An 8,587-nucleotide genomic window follows, 5' to 3' on the forward strand; every position below is an offset into this window, starting at 1 on the left:
TTTATTGAGACACGTAAAGTCGACACACATGCGAAGGACTTTCGTGTTTTTCTTCGGCACCATCACTGGGTTAGCTACCCACGTGGCTTCTATAGATATCTCTTTAATAAAACCAGCATCTTTGAGTCGATCTATTTCTGATAGCATAGCTTTGCGGTTTAGTTCCGAAAAACGCCGCAAAGGTTGTTTGATTGGTCTCGCGAGAGGATCCAAGTTGAGGTGGTGCTCGGCAAGTTCCCTGGGTACTCCTGGCATGTCAGCTGGACACCATGCGAAGATTTTCCAGTGCTCACGGAGGAACTCGACGAGCGCGCTTTCCTATGCGACATCCATGTTTGCTGCAATGGATGTCGTTTTCTTTGGGTCTGTCGGGTGGATCTGCACCTCTTTTGAATCCTTGGCAGTATTGAAGGTTGGTTCCTTGAGTGATCTCCCTGCGTCTGGCAGCACATCATAATCAGTGAGCCTTGGCGCCATATATTCTGCTTGCATCCCGAAAGTTTCTGACAGTCGATGAAAATCCTTGTCGCACTTATCAGACAGCGGAAAACTTCCCTTAATTGTGATAGGTCCCTTGGGTCCAGGCAACCTCCACAATAGGTACGTATAATGAGGTACCGCCATAAACCTGGCATATGCTGGTCGTCCCAACAAAGCGTGATATTGCGACGGGAAATCCACCACTTCAAACTCCAAGTTCTCTATCCTGTAGTTCTCTCGGGTCCCAAATTGAACGTCGAGATTGATCTTGCCCAGCGGGTAGCTTGTCTTCTCTGGCGTGATCCCATGAAAACGTGTGTCAGTAGGTTTTAGATTTGCCAGGGATATGTTCATCTTCCTCAATGTATCTGCATACATAAGGTTTAAGCTGCTGCCACTGATGACCCACAAGTATAGGGGGTGTATCGTAGTATCTTCGATAAGTAACAATGTCGATCCCAACGAGGAGCAGAAGGTGTTGGCAGCAGTTTCGATGAAGGATTCACTGTAAATGCTCACAAACAAGTATTCCAGGGGTTTTGATGTAATAGATGAATAAAGTACGAGTAAGTAAAATGCGAGAGAAATAATTGCAGCGAGTGGCCCAATCCTTTTTAGCACAAAGGACAAGCCGGTTTGTTTACTTATAATGACCAAACGTTCTTGAGGACACACGGGGATTTTAGTCTAGTGCTTTCGCTTCATGTGGCTTAATAATCTTCATTGTTTTGATAAGTGTTGTGTGGGTGAACCTATGCTAATGCACCGCCCTTCCTAGGACTAATACATACTTGTGATTATACCCCTTGCAAGCATCCGCAACTACAAGAAAGTAATTAAGATAAATCTAACCACGGCCTTAAACTGCGAGATCCTGCGATCCCTCTTGCATCGATATACTAACGGGGGCTCGGGTTTCGTCACTCCGGCAACCCCGCAATTAGCAACCGAATACAAGATGCACTCCCCTAGGCCCATAAATGGTGAAGTGTCGTGTAGTCGACGTTCACACGACACCACTAGAAGAATGACACCACAACTTAAATATCATAACATTGAATATTACTCAACCATAATTCACTACTAGCATTTAGACTTCACCCATGTCCTCAAGAACTAAACGAACTACTCACGAGACATCATATGGAATATGATCAGAGGTGATATGATGATGAATAACAATCTGAACATAAACCTTGGTTCAATGGTTTCACTCAATAGCATCAATAACAAGTAGAAATCAACACCGGGAGAGTTTCCCCTATCAAACAATCAAGATCTAACCCAAATTGTTACAGCGGTGACGAGGTGCAGCGGTGGTGATGGCGGTGTAGATGGTGGAGATTATGATGATGATGATGGAGATGATGTCCAGCTCGATGACGATGGCGATGGCGTCGATTTCCCCCTCCGGGAGGGAATTTCCCCGGCGGATTCCTGCCCACCGGAGAGGTCTTTTCTCTCTGGTGTTCTCCGCCCCGCAGAGGCGGCTGTAACCCTTCGTGAGATCCTCTCTGTGGCTTAGGTTTTCGGGACGAAGGAGTACACGAAGAAAAGGAGGCGAAAGAGGCTGTGGGGCCCCCAGACCACAGGGTGGCGCGGCCAGGCCATGGGCCGCGCCGCCCTAGGGTCTGGGCCCACCTTGGCTCCTCTCTTCTCCCCCTTCTGGCTCCCTCCGTCATCTGGAAAAATAGGATTTTACGTGAAATTGCCTCCCACAGTTGATCTTCCGAAATATTGCGTTACGGCGGTGCTTTTTCCAGCGAGAATCCTGGCTCCGGTGCTTGATCCTCCAATAATGATGAAACATGCAAAATAGATGAAATAACATAAGTATTGTGTCCCAATATGAAATATATCAATGAATAACAGCAAATTATGATACAAAATAGTGATGCAAATTGGACGTATCAGCCACCATCTATGAAAACTCTCGACACGTCAAAACCAGCGATTACTGCGGGTAAGATAAGCGCAGATTGTCCTGGTCGAGGAACTTGCTGTGGATGATCCGCAATTGTGAAGCCAATGTCTTGCCCCGACCATTTTAGGTACTCAACTGTTGGTGGAGGCATCTTCTCTGCTATGAATACTTGCCGCGAAATTACCTTCTGCGCCCTGTTAGATGGCCTAGCTTTCTGAATCATCAAAACTGCACCATTGGAGTTGGGATCAACATATGGAGGTGGATGTGGTGCTGCCGCTATTTTGAGCTGGTGCCGATTTTCGTCCGTAATTGCGGGAGGAGGTGGGAGGTGGATCTCACTCCTTGGCCCCTGGGGGTTTCTGTTCATGGCTTGGGCATTAGCAATTCCTGCGGCTCGCAACATTGCCTGAAAATTTCGGCAGTCTTTTTGGAGATGTCCTGACTGCCTCTTTCCGTTGCTGTCGAGATAGAAGTGCATCTGACACGGTCCGTTCATCATTTCCTCGGGAGACACGTAACGTCTTTGAAACCTTGGTCCACTATTTTGTCTGTTACCGCGGAAATCACCTCTATTGTCACCTTGTTGCTCATTACTCCTTTGGTAGTCCTCTCGACTATTTCCTCCAGAGATTCCTCGGAAACCAGCTGATATGTGGCCAGGAGCATCGTTATTGTAGTACTGGCGAGAAAATCGCCTTCTATTTTGAAAATTTCGACCGCGATCCTCTTCTGGCGACCTATGTCGCTTGTTGTATATTGCATCTTCTCCATCTGCCCACTTTTTTGCTATCTCAATCAATGCTGATATTGTCTTAGGATTAGTTCTTCCTAAGTCTTCGACGAAATCTCCCCGTCGAATTCCTGCCACGAACGCGTCTATTGCTCTCTCGTCAGATATATCTTCTGCCGAGTGTTTAATAATGTTCCACCTTTGTATATATTTTCTCATTGATTCATCGTGTTTCTGTCGACACGCTCTCAGCTCTTCCAATGACGCAGGTTTCTTGCAGGTTGATCGGAAATTCCTCACGAAGATATCCTCAATACTATCCCAGCTGTCGATGGAACCTGGGGGAAGTTTCTTTATCCAAGATCTTGCGGCACCACTCAAGTGAACTTGGATACTTTGCATGGCTGTTGCTCTGGTTCCTCCTACCAACTTTACCATCTCGAGGTAATCGACGAGCCAATCCTCGGGATCCTGCAGGCCGTCGAATTTTTTGAAATTCTCGGGTAACTTGAACCCTTTCAGGACGCGAGTTTTTCGAACTCGTCTCGTAAAGCATGGGAGCCCACACATATCTTCGTCGGCAACTTCTGGTGAATGCTGACGTTCTCTTCTTTCTTGTCGCGCTCTATCCACCCTTACTTGAGCTGATGTATCTCTTGCTCCACTTGTTCTTGGTGGATCTTGCACCGCTGCGGTGGGTCGTGGACTATTTTGCCTAGGAGTTCCTTCGGGAGGCGTGGCTGCGAACGCTGTTCCCATAACTCCAACTCCAGCCATTGCCATATTAAACAATGCTTCTCTCGGGTCCCCAGGGGGTGGTCTAGACGCGAGGATGTAAGCTTGCGTTGCCATGTATCCTCGCTTACGGCGTTTTCGGGATGATATTTCCCCTTGTATCAATCGTCATGAAGGACATGTCGAGATTTTGAATTATGTTTCCTCTCTCTTCTTCAGGTATATTTTGCAGCCGAGATCTTGCTCTCCTCCGAGCGTCTCTGTGACTGTCTGCCAAAGTTCCTTTGTCGACTGAGCTCTGCTTGACGCCTGGTTGACGCGGAGGCTGCCTCTTTTCTTCTATTCAGGGATGCTGTCTCTTTTTCCAGCTCCCTACTCACACGAGCAAGTCTATATTGATAGGCTTGTAATTCTTGTGCAGTAGCAGTGGTAGTCATTGGTTCTGAACCATCCATGGCTCTTGCGGCCCTATCCCACGCTGCTTGCGGGAGTTGAACTCTGTCGCGAGGTGTAGACCCGACATATTTAGTGCCTAGGCCTCTTCTGAGATCAGCGGGGTCGACGTATGGATTTCCGAAATCATCGAAAGCCTCTGACGTCTCTGGTTCTGCTCGACTTGCCTCTTCAATTGCACAGATTTGATGATATTTTGAGTATTGATTTTTGTCGGGATTGGTGACACCATCATAGAGATTGGTGAAGACCTTTCCGATGGCAACAGATTTGTCGATGAAGTTGAAGCTGTCGACGCTGTCGGAATCGCTGCTTATAAAAGAGTCCGCAGACGACTCGAAAGATGTGTCGCTGAAGATCTTGGCGAGCTTTCCGCTTGCCTTGGTGTCAATGAAGCGTGGCGACGAAAACTCCTCATCACTCGATGAAAGCCAGAATCGATCGCTGAAAATTCCGATGAGATCGGAACTTCGAGACGATAGGATCCTTCTTTGTTGACGCCAAATCGGAATTCTCCGAATGTCATGACGATGGCCTCCTCCAGATAGGCACATGCATCCATACGGGAGGGCGGGTGAGGAATAAAATCGACTAGATCAGTTTTTTCCCGTTTACCTCGATCCATCGTATTGCTAGCCACCGACGAAGTCGACGATTCTGGATGTGCCATCGAGATCAGTTCCTTGCAGCCTCTAATCCCCACAGATGGCGCCAATTGACAAAGGATTAATTTGTCAATGCCTACAGATCGTAGACTAGGGTTTTGCTGGAAGTAGAGGGCAAGTAGATCTCGAAGGTTTCAGCCGAAAAGTACTCGCTGATTATGAAAACTAGGGTTCTGTTGACAATAGATTCGATCCTTTCTTCGTCCCTCGACTCCCCCTTATATAGAGGGTGGAGCCGAGGGTTTCGTATTACACAAGTTACAGAGTTCGGGAAGGTTTCGTACCCAACCCGTAAGATTACAAGTCTCTATATTTCCTAATACAATATATCTTTCCTTAATACTAAATGGGCTTCCGAATCTTCTTATTCTTCGAGTCCTGGGCCTTCAGTAAACCCCGGGTACCATCTTTGGCAGACCCATTGGGGATGCCTATGTCACCAGGTTCTAGACAAAATCAAGGCCAACCACAAGCCGCCGGACCTATCTCTTTGATACCATGAAGAAATTACACATCAAACAAAGAAGAATCTCACTAGAGATCACTCTATATATATTTGAGTTTATTTCTTGAGTTTAAACACTACAGTGCGGTGAGGAACACGCTTCTACATCTCTCAACTTTGTTCTCCTTCAATTGTACATGTTATAGCCTATACATAGTAGTCTCTATTGTTTTCCTATATACACCTAGGTCCTACAAGTAGTGATATGGTTACTGGTTGATTTATCGTGGTTACCGTCTGGTTACCGGATTTTCTAGTCCTCTCCATTAAATGGGCTTCTCGACCAAAAATCTCGGTCAGCTTTGAATTTGGGCTGAGCCCATACGTCCTGTGAGAAATGTGTGTTGCCATCGGGTTATAAAATAACCGCTAGCAACCAACAATATTTCAATATTCTTACAATTTGAATTCAAAGTTTAGGTGTAAATCTCGTCCCCTATTTTTCTGGTAACTGGTAGCCATGGTTGCCACCAATCCTTGACTCTCCCGGGAAAAGATAACACCAATAGCCAAAACCTTGCCTACGACACATTTGTTTCTTTAAGTGAGTATGGATGACTCATTCTAAGATGTTAGCTAATCTTTTGTTGGAGAGACAAACACTTAATGTTGTATTTGAGACCTGCTTTGAGGCATGAGCTTGAGAGGAAAACTACAACTGACGGTTCATTTCACTATACAACAGTCCGACAAGATATATATGTTAGTCAGAGTAAGGATTATGCATGCAACACCTACAGAGACCATAAAACCAAGGGAAAGCTCTCATCGAGGATATGCTTCTTACGGCTTACCTATACCTTCGACAAATAACCAGCCAGGGTTCCCACAAAGCTCATCATGCATCACCGAGGCAACAATAACGACATCGACAAAACCGAGTTATACCACTACATCTCCAAAGGTTCCTAGGGATGAATGTAGGATTTCAGGCAGGCACGCAGAAACCCACCACGTGTAGAGCGAACTAGTTCTCATGCAACCTGGACTTTGTAGTGGTGCGGTGTTGGTGTTGCCATCGTAGCAACTGTTATGGGCTGATCATGTCACCGGCTTTCCGGGAACTCTTAATGTCTCGAGGGGGCTACCTTGGCATGACCGCAGAGTCCGGCGATCCTCCGAGCAAACGGGTAAAATACTGTGAATTTAAGGTGGGAGACTTAAATTTCAGACATAAGTCATAGTTTATGAAACTTGGTTAGGACAAACATATGTGTAGATGTGTTAACACTGATTCGTCAGACAACATACGGATCAAACAAACTTTAGGCCTTAGGTGCCCAAATTGTTAATTTAAACAAAAAACTAATCAAGGGGACATTGTGATCTCGAGGTCATTAGTACTAATTCTTTTTTAGATGGTGGAGTAATTAACATCCCAAGGGGAGTACAGAGCACAGTCAGGTAACATGGTGATAACTTAGTGATCTCGAGGAGGCTGCAATAAAAGCTTGGTCTAAGGTCTAATGAGAGCCAACATTGTGCTATTTTAATCCTGATGGTGCACCAGCTCTGTCCATTTCTCATAGCTCAGCTGTAGAGAGTGCCACAAGAGCACCAAGCACTTCTACTATAGATTAGTCGGCGCACATGTTTTACGATGGTAGCCCGACAATTACGTGGATCTCAACATAGTATGTAACTTGGAATTGACTTGGTTATCAATGAGCAAATGGGCATTGCCGTTGACTCGATAAAGAGGTAAAAAAGAAAGGATGCTCACATCTCGGTAGGGGAAGTCGTCGACCTTGAGCATATGGATGGCATGCCCCATCTTGGACTGTTTTGCGAGTCAGGATCCACGCACCACAGCGCAACCAGGAGAGCCTTCTTCAGCGCATTGGAGCTAGGTTTCTCCGGCAGCTTCGGATCCATGACCGCTTCGTAGACCTGTTGCTCATCATCTTCTTCATCCACTCACGAGATTAACCTGAAGAGAAATGCAGCCAACAGAAAACAAGAGTAACCAGCACATTAGTTGTGTGTGCCGTACTGTCGTTCTATCCGGGTCACCCAACCAGATGCAGAGCAAATCAGCTAACCTCCTCGGGTGGTCTTGCATAGTCGACCGGGCTTCGGCCAGAGATGATTTCCATTATGAGGACCTCGAAGTTGTACACGTCGCTCCTTTCGATCAGCATGCCGGTGCTCACTCTGGCGCCACATACCTACCAAAATGCAGAGGGTATACCATTCAACATCGACTTATTTTTAGGAAACAACAGGACTGTCCTATGTATTTTTATTGATTTTCACAAAATTTGCAGGATCTTAATTACAGATTAAAACAAGCCACATGTTTCTAAAGCTGTTGATTTTTTGCTTTCAGTGTTGATGGATCACCCAGACAAAGAATAACCTAGACATACCCGAATGTTCCCATGACCCTGGTGGTGACGTAGTTGTTGTCGGAGCCGAGGAGCTTGGCAATGCCAAAGTCGGAGACCTTGGAGTTCCACCGCTTGTCCAGAAGTATGTTGGTGGACTTGATGTCCCTGTGCACCACCTTCGGCTCTAGCACCTCATGCAAGTAGGTGATCCTAAAATTCCCAAATCAAAGTTAGTTAAGTTCACAAGCGAACAAAATTAATGTGATAAAGTTGTACTAAGTCATTGATGATAGTTCACCCACCCTTCTTCCGTCCCGAGCATGACATTCATCCGAGTGTTCCAAGACAGTGGGCTGACCGGTCTAACGTCACCGTGAACCCACTGCTTGTAGGGTTTACACGGGAATCACTAACCGACTAGAGTACAAAGTCCTAGACTGTGTTGTGGGATCCAAGTCTTCCTCCTTGGGCATTGTCCAAACATTGTCATGGATCCTAGCCGAACTTCGTTTGGGCTAATGAGTAGGTTGGGTGTTCATCTTGGATACCAGCAGATGGACCTCTTGATAGGCATTACGGCCACACCTTCTATGAGGTACCTTGGTCCAACAGTATATGGTAATGTCCTGTCTATATACCATAAAGTATATCAACAACAAGCGGCAGCTAGGGTTTCACCTGATCTAATTACTAGATTGTTGTCTATATTGGTTGCACAAAGCTTAAGATCTATGTTCTCCAAGGGTTGCATCCAAAGTCAGG

The 8,587-nt window shown here is 46.1% G+C and overlaps 1 pseudogene; it reads right to left on the minus strand.

The window, feature by feature from the left end:
* Window positions 1–6,536: 6,536 nt before the first annotated feature.
* LOC124648577 lies at window positions 6,537–8,201 on the minus strand (annotated as a pseudogene).
* Between the last annotated feature and the right edge of the window lie 386 nt (window positions 8,202–8,587).

Source organism: Lolium rigidum, chromosome 4 (assembly GCF_022539505.1).
Source record: "Lolium rigidum isolate FL_2022 chromosome 4, APGP_CSIRO_Lrig_0.1, whole genome shotgun sequence".
Classification (NCBI taxonomy): Eukaryota; Viridiplantae; Streptophyta; class Magnoliopsida; order Poales; family Poaceae; genus Lolium; species Lolium rigidum.